At 45.8% G+C, this 14,858-nt stretch overlaps 1 long non-coding RNA gene across 1 annotated transcript; it reads left to right on the forward strand.

Moving 5' to 3' along the window:
* The first annotated feature begins 8,899 nt into the window (after window positions 1-8,899).
* On the forward strand, window positions 8,900-13,247 carry LOC140690375 (uncharacterized). The gene is made up of 2 exons (XR_012065642.1): window positions 8,900-9,172; window positions 13,189-13,247. It is a non-coding gene; the product is annotated as an uncharacterized lncRNA (long non-coding RNA).
* Window positions 13,248-14,858: the final 1,611 nt, after the last annotated feature.

The raw sequence follows: 14,858 nt of genomic DNA on the forward strand, positions 1-14,858 counted from the left end.
GCAGATGAGGATGGGGGAACCCACGCAAGGCTGTTATCACTTCAACTCATGGGCTCTCAGGAGCCATGGGAAAGGCCTGTGTCCAGGGCACAGCCCAGCCATCACAGATCCCAGCCTGCATTTGCCAACCCGGACAGCCTAGACTCCATCTACTTGCGACACTTACTTCTGTTCTGTTCCCCACCCAGAATGTGATGGACTCATTCAGATATTCTGGCCTGTCTCAAGAGAGACAAATTCAGTGAAAAATGAAGTGTCCACATTTGGACCAGAGCATGAAAGGAGAAACAAGGCCTCATAGTCAGCATGATGGTGGTGGCCAAACCCTTCCACCGGGTGAGATGAACCATGGTGAGGGTGAGAATCCAGGGTCCTAGGTCGGCCAAATCATCTTCCTTCACGGTTGTCTGGGGTGTTGGAGACTGACTACCACAAACTAACGACACGGCTGTCAGTGGTGGATGTCAGCTGCAACAGAAACGGATTCAACTCTTTACTGCCAACATGGGTTAAAAGTAAAGGCCGGGGCAGGGAGGTCTGCACGGCTGCTGAGGCAAACCACAGACCCAGCTCTGAATGCCCGCTGGCTGGAGCAGAGAGGAAGCTATGGCCCTTTTAGCTGTCCCTGTGTCCAACAGATCCAGGTGAGCCAGCTACTTAGGAGAAGGTCATGTTGTCCTGATACCCAGAAAAACCAGCCTCGTAAAGGGAACAAATAGTGTCATGGATTTTAGACCCAATTCTGCCCCTTTATGAAGGCAAAGTAAAGTAAATGGCACGGGGAAGTTGAATGCAAAAAAAAAAAAAAATTAAAGAACCAAACGGTGACCGCTTCCTCCAACAGCGTCCCCTGCAGCTGTCACCTCCGTGGCGGCCACTCCCTCACCAGTGACCGCCGGCCAGGAAGCGCCGTCATGCACGTCACACAGCGACAGCCAGGAACCGCGTGCCGAGCACGTTTGTGTAAAAGCAGGAATCGAGCAAAATGCTGCAGAGTTTGACCTTACAAGTTTAAATACTCCATGAAAAGAATCCCTGAGCACCCGACAAAATCAATTCGCATCTTACTTCTTCAAAACAATCAAACAAATTTAATAAGGGCGCATTTGTCACCAAATAAAAGGATGACCAAACATGTTCCTCAAAAGCAAGGATTTCAACAGGTATCAAACACCAGTGGGTGATGAGCTAACAAAGCAAATATTCCAAAAAATTAGAAAATAAAAAATGACTAAGATAATAGATGGATCAAAACAGCTGTTAAGTTGTTGCTTTTTAAAGTGATGGAGACTGTACGGAGGGCAATCTGGCTATTTCCAATGCAGGGTGTGCACAGCCCACATTTTCAGAAGCAACAACATGCTCACTGGGCAGTACAAGTGAAAAAGGAGTAAAGAAAAAGGAAAAGAGGAACAAGAGAAAATTAGAATCACACAAGAACAAAAATGATTTTGACTGCATGTACAAGAATTTATGTGAGTGTGTGAGGCCAGGGACACGGGGATGGTGAGGCCCAACCTCATCTCCTGCTCAAGGGAAAGCAGGGGCCTGAGGGGAGCGGCGCTGCCGGGGGACCACAACGTGTTCAGCTCCCCTAACCAAAATTCGACCTACAAGCGTCTAGGCAGCTTTTGAGCTACAAATTGTTGTCGCATTTCAGTCTGGACCGTTTTACTCACTTCCACCAAGAGTAGCAGGAGAGAATGAGGCTCTGCTCCTGCACCAAAGCATTGTTTAAAAAATTAATGACTGTGGAATAGTAAAAGAAACAATGGAGTAAAAGTGACTGGAGGAGAATGTGCTTGACCCTAGCTCACTGGCCGCGTTATCTCAATGACGTTCAGATGCTGGCTGAGCCCTTATGGTACCACAATAGACAGACCCACAAGGAGGCAGGTTCAATGCGCTGAACCACTGTGGGCTAAGTACACATCCAGCTACTCCGCCAAGTCCCAAGGGCAGACTTCAAATGGCAAAAACAAGCTGGCATTCTCTGGTGGGTCTGCAGACTCAGAGACAAGCATTTGTTGAGCAAAAATGTCACCAGTGCCTCCTATGACAAAAGAAGTGGCACTGGCGTGGGGGCTGGGGCAGGGCTCCAGGCTTCCACTGCTCACTCACCACTCTGTCCAGGGGGAGAAGGTGGTCCCTGCTTAGGTTTCGCTGATGCACCTACCTTGACTAATGTCTGGGGCCTCAGCAGGAGTTGACAGGTGAGGTGAACAGAGCCAGACTCTGTGTAGCACGGTGCTGGGAGCTATGCCCTCAGCAGTGCCCAGGCTCCTAAACATGTCAACTCATCTCCAAGAAGCAGATGGGGAGTGCGAGCATGTAGATCACAGGGCCCTGTGAGGACAAGTACAGATCATGGCCACGACATGCCTCTCCTCTTCCTTAAGCCATAGAGGTATTTCCGGGGAGGAACAGAAAATTCATCCAGAGCCTGCTAGGTGGGCTCTCGCAAGTGGGACTAGTGTCCCCTGTGCTTCTCACTCACAGGGCTGGTCTAGACATTCTTTTTATTAATTCTCTAGCATCTTCTCCTCCAACTTACCAACAACCAGAAAGTAGGATCTGATCTTAGGTAAGTTCAAGAATCACAGAGCACCACCTCCAAAGCGGGCCCGGTAGCACATGCCAGGTCTTCTGACCGCCACCTGTGGGACCACCATGAGCCCTCTCCAGACTCAAGGACCGAGGCCATAGGCCGGGGGGCACAGCTTCCCTCACTCACCCCAGCAAAGGGGGACCACGTCTCGGCAAAGCATCTCACCCTCTTCAGCCCGAGGGACAACACGATAGATATATGGGGAAACAGAGCAGAAGGTGGGGGTTAGGCAGCCCAGAAGAGCTCATCTGTACTTCCGAGGCAAAGTGGGGCCATTGACTTAATCACAGGGACAAAGTGGGAATGAACATTTCCCTGCTCTGTCCCATACACCGTGATACACCTTTCCCTGCATAAGGAGTTCATTAGGAAGTCCCCGACGGTGTTTCTGATGTCCTAACTTGGCATGGTGGCTGTCGGGCAGGAAGAGACGGCCTGAGCTGAAAAGGTGCTGGGCCTGGGAGGCAGGTGACAGCGGCTCCAGCCGCAGCTCAACCAGCGCCTCGTTCTGCCTCTCGGGGCTCAGCATCTCATCTATAAGCAAAGGGATGAGCATGTACCAGGACAGGCTGCCCAACAGAAATGAAATGAGAGCCATGTAAAGAAAGTTTCCCAGTTGCCACGATTAAAATTTGAAACAAAGAAACAAACCAACAAACAAAAAACAAATACTAGAATGTGATTTTAAGAACAGATCTTACTTAATCTACTGTATGTAAAATACTATTATTTTGACATGTAATCAATATAGGAAGTAAAGAGATAGTTTATGTACTTTTACTAGACAAGCCTCAGCGTCTGGTGTGCATTTGACCTACAGCACATCTCAGCTGAGCCCAGCCTCCTCCCCAGTGCTCCTAGCATCAGTGGCTTTGGCTACTTTATTGGACAGCAACTCCAGGGGTCCCACCATGTTCCTGGCTGTAAAGCGGGAGTAAGTGTCCACACTAACCCTAAAAGGATCTCTCTGAAATAAAGGCGGATTCACTTTGAAATGTCTGGAAACCGGCGGGCTGCACCTCCCTCCCCCCTTGGCTACAAGATTGACTTCTTCCTTGCTGATCCCTTTCTGGATGTAGGGAAGCAATCCAGCACACAGCCAAGGTGGACTGGCTTCCAGGTAAACTTACCTGCTGTCTGTGTCCAGTCCCATGAAGTCCTCCTTCTCAAACGGGATGCAGGGGAGGGGGATCTTGTCCCCAGAATTCTTGGGGCCACCATCCAGCCACTTGGACTTGAGCAAGATGAAGAGTGACTCAGTGAAGTCCTCGATCCTCTTCTCCACCACCCTGCAGTACTCTTAGATTGAAGGCAACGTCGGTGCGCGTCTGCTCGGCTACCTCCCCATGCTGCACAAAGACAAAAAGCTGAGAGTCATTAAGCGATGTGCCATACAGCTCCTCTGCATGTGGAGCTTCTCGAAGGCCTTGGCAGAGAGACATTCGGTAATGGTGACAAGGCCCACGACCTTGGGGTGTTTCTGGAAGACGCTCCACCGATTCTCGGGCACATAGCGGTGCCTTTAGTGGATACAGAGTGTCCACTGGGAGCCACAAGGGCTGATATGGCTAACCGAGGTGAGTAGCTGATAGATGCAAAAGAAATTCTCCTCTGAGATGATCTCTATGGATTGGACCACAACAGGACGAGTCTGGTGGTCCTCAGCACACTGCACGTAGTCAGGGATGCTCATGTTGCAGGCCCTGCCGAGAGGGGAGAGGAGATCGAGGTACATTCTCTGCTGTGTGCTACGGGCCCATCTGGGTTGCGGTGACCTGGTGTGTAGTAGCCAGAAGACAAGGGAAGCCAAAGCAAATCCAAGGGTACAGTTTGTCCTCAGAGTCTGCATATGGCTACTGTAGCTCGATCACATTACCCAGCTTTTGGTCTAGGCTTCCAGCCTCTGCAGAGAAAGGTCATTTCTTATTTTCTATTTCCAAGCACCTAGCAAGGCCCTGATGCAAAGTCACTGCTCAAAAATGCTGAATAAAGAAATGAACAAAGGAAATGCTTCCCCAACCCCCTTCAGCAGAATATAAAGAAAAGGACCACAGTAGGATCAAAAGATCTGGATTCCTATTCAATTTATTTGAACTCCTAAGCTTCATAATAATGGATAAGAAAACTTGCCTTGGGGTAGAGGGTACTGTTCATTGGTAGAGCATATGCTTAGCATGTACGAGGTCCTGGGTTCAAACCCCAGTACCTCATTTTAAAAATGAAACAAGTAAATACACCTAATTACCCAGCTGAAAAAGTATTTTTTAATTCAAAAGTCAAAAAACACCTTGCAATTGACACAACATTGTAAACTTGACTATACTTCAATTAAAAAAAAAAGCCTTGCCTTACAAGAATATATCTGGATTACGGATGTTTGAAAATGTAAAATGCATAGGGTACCACCTGCACAAAAGGAGGTGACTGTACACATGTTCTATCCCTCCTTTATGAGTTATACTTCCTTTGGGGGGGTTATAACCTCTCAGAGCTAATTTTCTCAGATTAAAAATTATAAACATTACCTGATTCTCAGTACTGCTGAAGAATCAGATAACTCTATGAAAGCATCTGACCCACAGAGTTTACTCAATAAATGTTTGTTGAATGAATGAATAAACAAGCAAAGTGAATGCTGCTCCCTGCCACAAACCATCATAATGGTACTGCCTGGAAATCCCAAGCCCACGTTCACCCGACTCTGCATTAACAATGTGGGTGACCTGGACAGGCCTGCGTGCTTCTCGAAGCCCCAGTTTAATCGTGAATAGAAATAAGGGCAATAACACAAACCTCAAATTGTTAGTGAGTCAGTAATGAATTGTACCCCAACACTGCAAGATGGAACCATTAAGAAAACTGGGCAAAGGGCCCATAGGCCCTCTCCATATAATCTCTTACTACCACATGGGAATCTACATTACATCTCAAAATTAAAAGTCTAATATTTTAAAGAGGTTATCGAGGTTAGGTGAGCTCACTGTCTCAAATAAGGAACACACAGTACAAATAGGACAATGCCCAGCCCATGAGATACACTCAGTTAACATTCCCACTGAGCCCACTAGTCCCTCCAACTTCAGAGCAAGAGGATGGGTCCTCGTGGCAACAGGCCACAGCACCTGAAGCTAACAAAGCTAATGGTGTCCACTTAAAAGAGCCCTTGTCACCACCCTTGTTCTAATTTTCTATTTGTAATTTTTTTCTTTTCATTAAATTGGAACTCCAAATTGCATAGAATTCTTACCAGATATCATGATGGCAGCCCTTCAAAACCTGACCACAGAGATCATGATGGCAGCCCTTCTTGGTGAAACAATAAAATGAAAAGCCATTTCCACAAGACCTCTGTGTAAATCTACTAGGGAACTTCATCCTGGACTGAGGAAGAGGACTGGGGAGTAGGGGGTAAACTGGGACACGGAGAAATATGGGCCACCTGTCCCACAATGGACTTTAGACTCACCCTCACCCTCCAGGAACGTCTAAATACACACAGACAGAGTGCTATGGACAAGAATTTTTTTTAAACAAATCCCTGAATCCCTAGCAGATCTTGTTTCTACCGAGACACAAATGTCTTATTTGTATAATGTTTCACAGAAGCCTTAAAATATTATCACCCCAACTTGACACATCAAGAAACTGAGGTAGAGAAGTTTATCACATTCTACAAGATTAGAGAGAGGCCACGTCAGACACCGTATTTAAATCCAAGTCCCTGCTCCGTTGCTCACACTAGAAAGTGTCACATACTGCCTCTTTCCTGCCCTCTCCCTGCAATAAATCTCTGAAGAGTCTTTTCTGTGTCATCTGCAATCAAAATCACATCAATTTTTCACAAAGAGCTATGTCACTCCTTGGAGGACATACCAAAATCTAAAGGGTTGGGTTGAGAGGAGATATTTGCATTTTCTGTTTCTCAAAGGAAACATGGCTTTAAAAGAAACTGAAAAGTATTTATCTAGTCTAAGCGCTCATTGTGCACAGAAAGAAATGGAGGCTCAGAGGAGAAGAGGAAAGGGCGTTATTAACAAATATTGCCTCAGTGCAGCACCAAGCCAGCCCTGGGCACTTCTGGGGGAGGGTCTGGAAGGCCCAGGAGAATGAGTGTTAGAAAATAGAAAGAGAAGAAGAATATAAGGCCCCGTCTCTACACCACCATACCATGAATTTCCACCAAATTACCCAGTATGGGTGCAGCCAATATTAAGGTTGTCTAAACAGGTTATTGAAACCTGGAATTCTCAACCATAGTGGAAATTCCAGCATTTACTGTGCTTTTTTCCCAGTTCAATCATCAATTCAGTGGGCATTCTGTACCAGGGACTACACGAGACCTGGAGTTCTCCCAAATAAAGATCTCTATTACCACGTGTGCAAACCACATAAAGGCCACCAGAAGAAAAGCGCCCACAGATAAGATGGAATTACTGAAACTGAAAGCAGCCAAAGAGCATATATTACTAGGAAAAATGGTGCTCCTATAAATGGACTCATGGACATAGAAAGCAAACTGTATTTAGCAGGCAGGAAAGGAGGGATTAACAGATACAAATTAGTAAATATAAAATAAATGACAAGGACCTGCTATATAACACAGGGAACTATATTCAATTTCTTGTAATGAGTTATACTAAAAACAATCTAAAACATATGTATATACATATGCATATGTTTATAACTGAATCTCTGCTGTACACCTGAAACTAACATTGTAAATTGACTACACTTAAATAAAAAATAATTTAAAAAATAAGTAAAAATAAAAGCAACGCCATTAAGAAAAAATAAAAGAACACTCTAATCCCCTTAGCTGTAGGTGGTGGAGAATTCTGGTTGCAAACACCAAGTCCACTGGATCACTCCAGCAATGGCTGTCACTCTTTCTGACCATCAGAGAGTCACTTGTTTCACTGAGGTTTCTTTTCTCTTCTGTGAAAGGCTACAGCTGCAACTAACGATGTATAGAATCTCATCATTCACAAGCCCAACAAGTAGTGAGGACTTCCCATGGGCCAGGCTCTGGACAGAGGAAAATATAGGGTCCGAAATATATTCATGGGTAGAAGAAGTTTGTGCCATAAAGACGTTAATTCTTCCTGTTTGATAGACAGATTCATTGCAATTCTGATTAGAATTCCTACCAGATTTTTCTTGGAATGTAACAAGTGAATTTATGGTCAAGATTAGCCAAGAAATTTCTTTAGAACCACCACTGGGGAGGGGTGGATAGGTCATTAATTTCCACTGCTCTTTCTGAAGTGATAAAAACGTTCTGGAATAATAATGGTTGCACAACTGTGAATATGCTAAAAGCTGCTGAATTTTACCATTTAAATGGATGGAATTCATGGTGTGTGAACTATATCACAATAACGCTGTTATATGAAAAAATATTTCTTGACAAATATTTTTCTTTTTATACCACTAGTCTGTCCCACAATTTAAGAAAAACAAAAAACCAATACAAACCAAACTGTGCCAGGAGTTCTTTAGGACTGCAATATCCCTGGGTCTCCAAGGCCTCTGGTGATGCTGCTCCTGTTAACACACACTAGCTGGGCTGGGCTAGTTAGGGACTGTAACTGTCTTTTTAAAATCGACGGTCACACGTTTCACCCTTGGAGAGGGAAGGAAGGAGGATATCACAGCTTCATGCCTTCAGCTCATTTTTAACAGAACCAAGCCCTGCTTTCACCACTGTTAATCCCTCTCACTATAAAAACACGTGACATCAACAAGCACCGCCATCATAACACCTGAAAGTGTTCAAGGTACTTACCTGCGGCAGAAACACTGAGGGAGGAGACAGAAGCTTGCTCAGCACTGATGCTCCCTTTTCCCGACTCCACCAGGTGAAGCTGGGCGCTACAGCCAGAGGCTCTCAGCCCGGGGAGCAGCACACACGCCACTGAGCTGGTCCTGAGGGAGGGTGAAAGGGAAAGGAGGGCAGCCCTAGGGGGGAGGGAAAGGGGGGGTGCGGGCTGCAGCCCCGCTCGGAGGCCAGCCCCAGCACCAGCATAAGCCGCCCGCTCCCGTCCAGGTCCGCAGACCACGCCCGCCCGGGAAACAGCCCGCCCATTGGTGGGGACGGGCAGGCGGCCGAGGAGAGGAAGCCCGGGAGGAGAGGACTCGCGGGCGGGAGAGGGGAAGGGGACGCCAGCCGTGGACTGAGGGGATCCCGGCTGCGTGAGAGGTGGCAGGCGCACACCTGGACCTGGACAGCTGTGGCCGGGGCGCCGGGGCAGGTGGTGCTGTCAGAAGGGTCTGGCCAGAGAAATTCAGCTGAACACGGGCTGACTGGCGCCCTTGGGGGCTGTGAAAGGCGGATCACCCTCCCGAAGCCGCCTGAACCCTTTCCCGGGAGCCCCCCACCTTGCACTTCCACAGCCAGAAGCCCCGGCCCCAGGCAGGAACCAAAGGCCTAACGGGCGACAGAGTTGAGAAGCATTTGGGGCCAATCCCCGGCTCGGACATGGAGCTTCGAACCAGCGGACCACCAGGCACCGACAGCGCATGCGCAGGAGGGACATGGATCCTCTCTGGATTCTGCGAGAGAAGGTGGGACAGCGAGGGAGGGAGAAGATGGGAGCGGGTGGAGAAGAGGGGAAAAGTGGAGGGATACAGATGGACAGGAAGAGCAGAGAAGGGATGGGTCTGGATAGGGGAGTGTCGTAGCGGAGTTGGAGAGAAAAAGCTTTACCTCTAGGGCACCCTGAGATGGCAGACCTACCTCTGTACCCTTCTGTAACCGTTCAAGTCCCGCAGCTCATGTTTTACCTCCCTGATCCAGCCCTCCATCAGATGCTTCTGCAGAAACACTACGGGGATCACACCCGTTGCCCCCATGCAGAGCTGGGTTTTCTGTTGCTCTGAGAACCAAGCACCCGCAGGTGTTGTCGCTCAGAACTTCCTTGGGAAGAGCACATATTCCCCTTTTACACGCTGGGAAACAGGCAGGAAGGATCACTGCCTTAGCTCCACTGTCCCAGGTGTTGGGCTGGGGGGAGTGGTGTGGTACAAGATCAGAGCCCCAGACAGAGCAGACTGCCTGAGTGTTGGTGCATAGTCCCCATCCCTCCTGGGTAAACCATACCCCACCCTAGTGGAAACATCAAGGGCTCACAGTGGTTTCCTGGGGGTGGGAGAGCTGTCCTCATGTGAAGGAAAAGTCCAGCTGGGCTAACAAGCTAAGTCACAAATCTAAGTGTGATAAGTGTCGGTTTACTGATCTAAGTTCTACTGGGCTATCTCGTAAATCTGAAGTTTAGTGTCAGTTTATTGGCCTAACAACCTAACTCGTAATTCCAAGCTCAACAAGTGTCAGTAACGTGATCTATTACAAATTGATAAGCTCCAGTGTACTGATTCCTTGCTTTTTGTTCTTTAAGTCTTATTGGCTAATATCCCCTTACTTGTATTGAAGTATTTAAAACCTCATGTGCACGTCTTGGAGGTGCTCAGAACTTCGGAGCAGAAGCCCCTCTGAGCCCGCCGGCATAATAATTCTGAGTACTCCAGCACTCCGATTGGTGCTTGTTTCTTGGCTGGCCTGTTTCCATAACACTCAGCTCCAGTGCCCAGCTTTCTAGGTAGATAGGAGTGTTACCAAGTCCAAATTCATTCTCCTCAGTGCAGGACAGGCCAATAAGTTTGGAAACCAGATGTTGGGGCTTGGAATAGCAAGTTTCTGTAGACCTAGTTGGCAAATTAATGTTCTGGAAAACCATCTCCCCAAGTCACAATTCAGGCTCCTTTCCTACGCGCTTGGTTGTTGCAAACTTCTTAGTGTAGGAATTCCTTCTTGTTAGAATCCTTTGTTCTTACAGCTATCTGCGTGGGTCAGATCCCTGTAAATCTCCAACAAAACAAACGTTATTTTCTATTCTGCAATTTGCTATCTTTTAATGAATGAAAAAGTGTTAAATATCCTTAAAGGTCAGAGCTTCAGAATAAGCTCTCCTGTGTATTTCAGGCTCTAGGCAACAATTTTTTACAAGCAAGATGAAGCCTAGGAGACAGAGCATAGGGTTAAATTCAAAGGAACAGATCTAATATGGAGTCAGATTTGTTCTGTTCTATTACCCGGGCAGAAGCCACTTGAGGATTTAAATCTCTTTAAGTTAAAAATAACTAAAATTTTAAAGGAATTTACATACATAGGTGGGAATGTGCAAAGCATATCTGGAAAAGCACCCAAAAGATAGTAAACAGTGGCATCTCCAGACAGGGCTGAAAGAACAGAGGATGAGGGAAAACTTCTTTCACTTGTGTATTTTTGTGCTCTGTTTGAGTTTTTTTTTTAACCATTTGCTTGCATTTCTTTTTCAGTTAAAATAATGTGTAATGGAGCAAAGGAGTAACTAGCTTAGCAAATACAGCAGCCATGTAATCACTAAGTCATCACTTTTGATTTAAGCCAGAAAGCATTTATTGACTCTCTCCAATGTGCTCAGTCCTGTTTTAAGACTTCTTTTATATTATTATTATTATTATAATACTATTATTATTTCTAGTACTATTACTATTACTATTATTACTATTATTTTATGAAATAATAACATGGTATACCTCACCCCTGCCCATGGCTGGTGGAAAACCAACTGAGTTTTTCTTGAGTTGTTTTCCAAGGAGTAGAGATGAGTTTATAAACAGAACACATCTTCAGGGCAAAACAGGCAGTGTGCATTACCAGCAGGCCAGACAGCAATGAAGGGTTTTCAATAGAGGCGCCCAGAAGCTGAGAGAGAAAGCCTCCAGGACACTACAAAAAGCTGCCCAAACTGCCATCTCCATGGTACTACTGAAATAGGAAAGAACAAATCTGACTCCATATTTGATCTGTTTCTTTGAATTTAACAAAGCCAAGTTAATATGCTCCGGTCTTTTCATGGGTTATGATGTCACAGAGGAAACGGACAGGTCAACAAGGAACCACTCTGCCGTGATCACGGAGCCGGGGAAAGGGATGGGCTGCAAGATGTATGAAGCAGCCACAACTGTGCCCGTGCTTCTAGGCAGGTATCCAAAATCGCCTCGACAATGTGTCAAACATTTGTGCCCATGTCCTCATCAACAGACATGTATTAAAGACAAATGGAAACATATAAAAGGCCAATACCCTTGCTGGGTACACCGTCCAAAGAACAAAGTCTCAGTTTGACAACTGGCCATCTCGGTTCCATGGGATTCATTCTTGGAGAACCTTAAAAACCACACTTCTGTCCTCAAGAATTGCTGCATATTTGTCCTATCTTTGGCTCAGGGATGCAGCACGTTCAAGTGAACTTTAATGTCTGCACAGATTTGACTGTCTTTTTCCAGGTTCACTTGTCCATTCAAAAGAGGCCTGAGCTAAGTCCATCCTCTGTAAGATCTATTCCCTCCAGTGACAGCTCATTGAGCCTGCAATTAAAAGCCAAGTGAACAAGACTGTCCTCAGCTAAAAATTTCACCCACCCTTCACTGTTTTCTTAATCCCCTCTCCTAGCTAAGTGCAACAGACTAACACCTCCCTCCACCAAGATTACCAACTATGTCATTTTGTCTCCCCAGAGAGAAAGTAAGGTGCATAATAGAGGAGACAACTACATAGTCACCTCTGAATTCGTAGCATATAGAAATGTTAATAAATAGAACTATGATCATGGCTTCTTTCCTTTAAAACCTTTCTGGTTATTTGAATGAGACCTTGGAAGGGAGGTGTTTGCTGTCCAGTATCTTGATCCACAAGACTCTGGAGGCCTTTTTCAGAATGGCTGTTCACTGATTCATTCAAAACACAACTTATCAATCAAGGAGTAGCTGTGCTTTTCTGCCAGGTGTTTGTGGTCACTCTAATGCCAGAACAACTTTAAACTATATCCTTACTTTGGATTTGTTATTTTTCCCCTCTTCCAACAAAATTGACTTTCCTTATTTTCTTGCCTTGAGGAATTCTTTTTTTTCCTATTTCACCCTTTAGTAAACGAAGATCCTCAGGATGGGCTTGGCCCATAATATGATCCCCCATCCAACTCCTAGTGTCAGAGGCCTGGGGCTCACATCCTGCCCTCCTCTCAAGGCAACTGAAAATCAGTTCAGGATCGAACCAGCACCCCAGGGATTCTAAGGCTCGCATATCTCCCAGAAACCCTGCTTTCTCATTTGTCTTGGCTTCTGAGAATTTCCCCTCACTTTCTTGACAATTAGTTGTGCAGCTTGAAAGATGAGGAAGGAAGGTTTTATTTCTTAATCAGCATTTTAAGGAACTTGTGTAATGAAAGTTTTCACGAGTTTCTAGAACCCTCCATTGCCGAGATAGAAAACACACTAGACATTTTCTAAATTTAGCTCCCATGTGCATTTTTTCTTTGTTTTTGTTTTCTTAACTGTTAACAGACATTTTTTAATTAAAAAAAAATAAGGCCCCAAAAAGGATAGAACACTGAAGGGGCAATCAAAATTAAAGGGCAAAGACAGAAAAATGATAACTACTCTACAAAGTTAATATAATACATACACTATGTATCAGATCAGCAATTCTCAGTAACAGCTAATTGAAACATGACCATGAGGTAAAATTTCTCTCCTGTCAGGACATGGCCAACAGAAAATACAATTAAACCAACAAACTAATATCCTAAGTCTGGCGAGGTACAGAAGGCTACAAGCTAAATGTGTCTTCTTCTGGAAAAGAGGAAGACACACCAGCTCTTTTCTGTGGAGCCTGAGCCCACGGGAGGACGGTGAAGTGAGCTCTGTAAGTACCCAATTAGCAAACTGAGTGATGAATAAATAGACGTGAGCTTTGATGACAGAGGTGATACTACTATTCATTTGTCCTGTAAAGTATGACTTCCGTTCAGTGATCAATACTTCGGTGTCCTCAGGAGTTGACATTATTCGAAAATGCACAGCCTGGGCCCAGACCTCCTCTTTCAGCTCGTGACACTGCACTTAGATGTCACAAGGGCACCTCCAACTCCACCTGCAAAGAGCTGACTTCACGGTGCTCCTCCAATAGCCGTCCTGCCCAGGGCCTCTGGTCCGGGGCTAAGTTCTCCGTGCCTCTCCCAACTCAGACCCATCACTCACAGATGTGAATGGACCCCTCCTTCAGGGCCCAGATATCCTCAGACACCGAGTCACACCACCCACACCTGACCTACCAGATAATCACTGTCACTCACTCAGCACTGACTCTGTGCTGGGACCATGCTGCACACTGCAAACGTTATCTCACTGGATCTCCACAACAGTCCTGGGAATTGGGTACATCACTGCTTCAATTGATTAGATAAATTGTTTCACTTCCTTGAGTGCGTCATTCAAACTGACACGGCTACTGAGCCACAAGCCTGGGCAAGAAAACAACTTGAAAATTGAACACTGCTACACCTCGCAGCCACCCTACTCTGACTCATCACATCACCTCCTGCCAAGCCTTCTAAATGTTTCCAAGTATTCTACAAGACAAAAGTGAACTACGAGAGCACCCCACTCTCCAACATAAAATCTGTCAATGATGGTCCACTGCCCTTAGGAGAAAGCCCCACCGGGCCTGAGCACAGCCCAACGGCCCAGCATCCGCGTTCCCTGCGCGGCCGCGCCGCCTCACCCAGTACGCAGCTCTACACGTGCCTTCTCTAGGACAGGGATGCTGACTCCGCACAACCCAGGGCTTGTCTCACTTGAACAATGATCACCTTCTTCAGTGTTCATCTTCTTCTTTGCTGACCCTCAGAAAAATGTTTTCTCATGATGAATCAATATCTTTTTCCTTATAACTTCCCATCATTGATAATGAGCTCCCCCAAAAGAGAGAAGACCTAATTGTCTGTCTCCTTATCTGTAAAGTGAGATTAACAAGGAAATATGTGAGGTTTTATGAGAAATAATATTCATGTGAGGCTGAGGGACAATTCCATCATACAATAAGCACTCAATATGTGCTTAATTAATATTAATAAGATTATATTGCATTCCAGCAACCTTCAATCAATTTTTAATGACTTTGTCCAACAGACTACTGACAAACTGTTGGACGAACCACTTTGAGCAGATCAGCACAAGCGTACTGGGATAGGTAAGCGCTGACTCCAGTTGCAGCTGCAGCCACCCAGCACTATGGGGTAGGGGCAGTTTGCTCAAGCTCTTACATGTTGCTTGAGCATTTAGTTGTCGTTATTGATTAAAGACAGGTGTTCTTTAGTCAAAGCCCCTGAAACATAAATCTTCAAAGATTGATGCAAATTAGGTTTCAAGA

The sequence above is a fragment of the Vicugna pacos genome, chromosome 30, assembly GCF_048564905.1.
Source record: "Vicugna pacos chromosome 30, VicPac4, whole genome shotgun sequence".
Lineage (NCBI taxonomy): Eukaryota > Metazoa > Chordata > Mammalia > Artiodactyla > Camelidae > Vicugna > Vicugna pacos.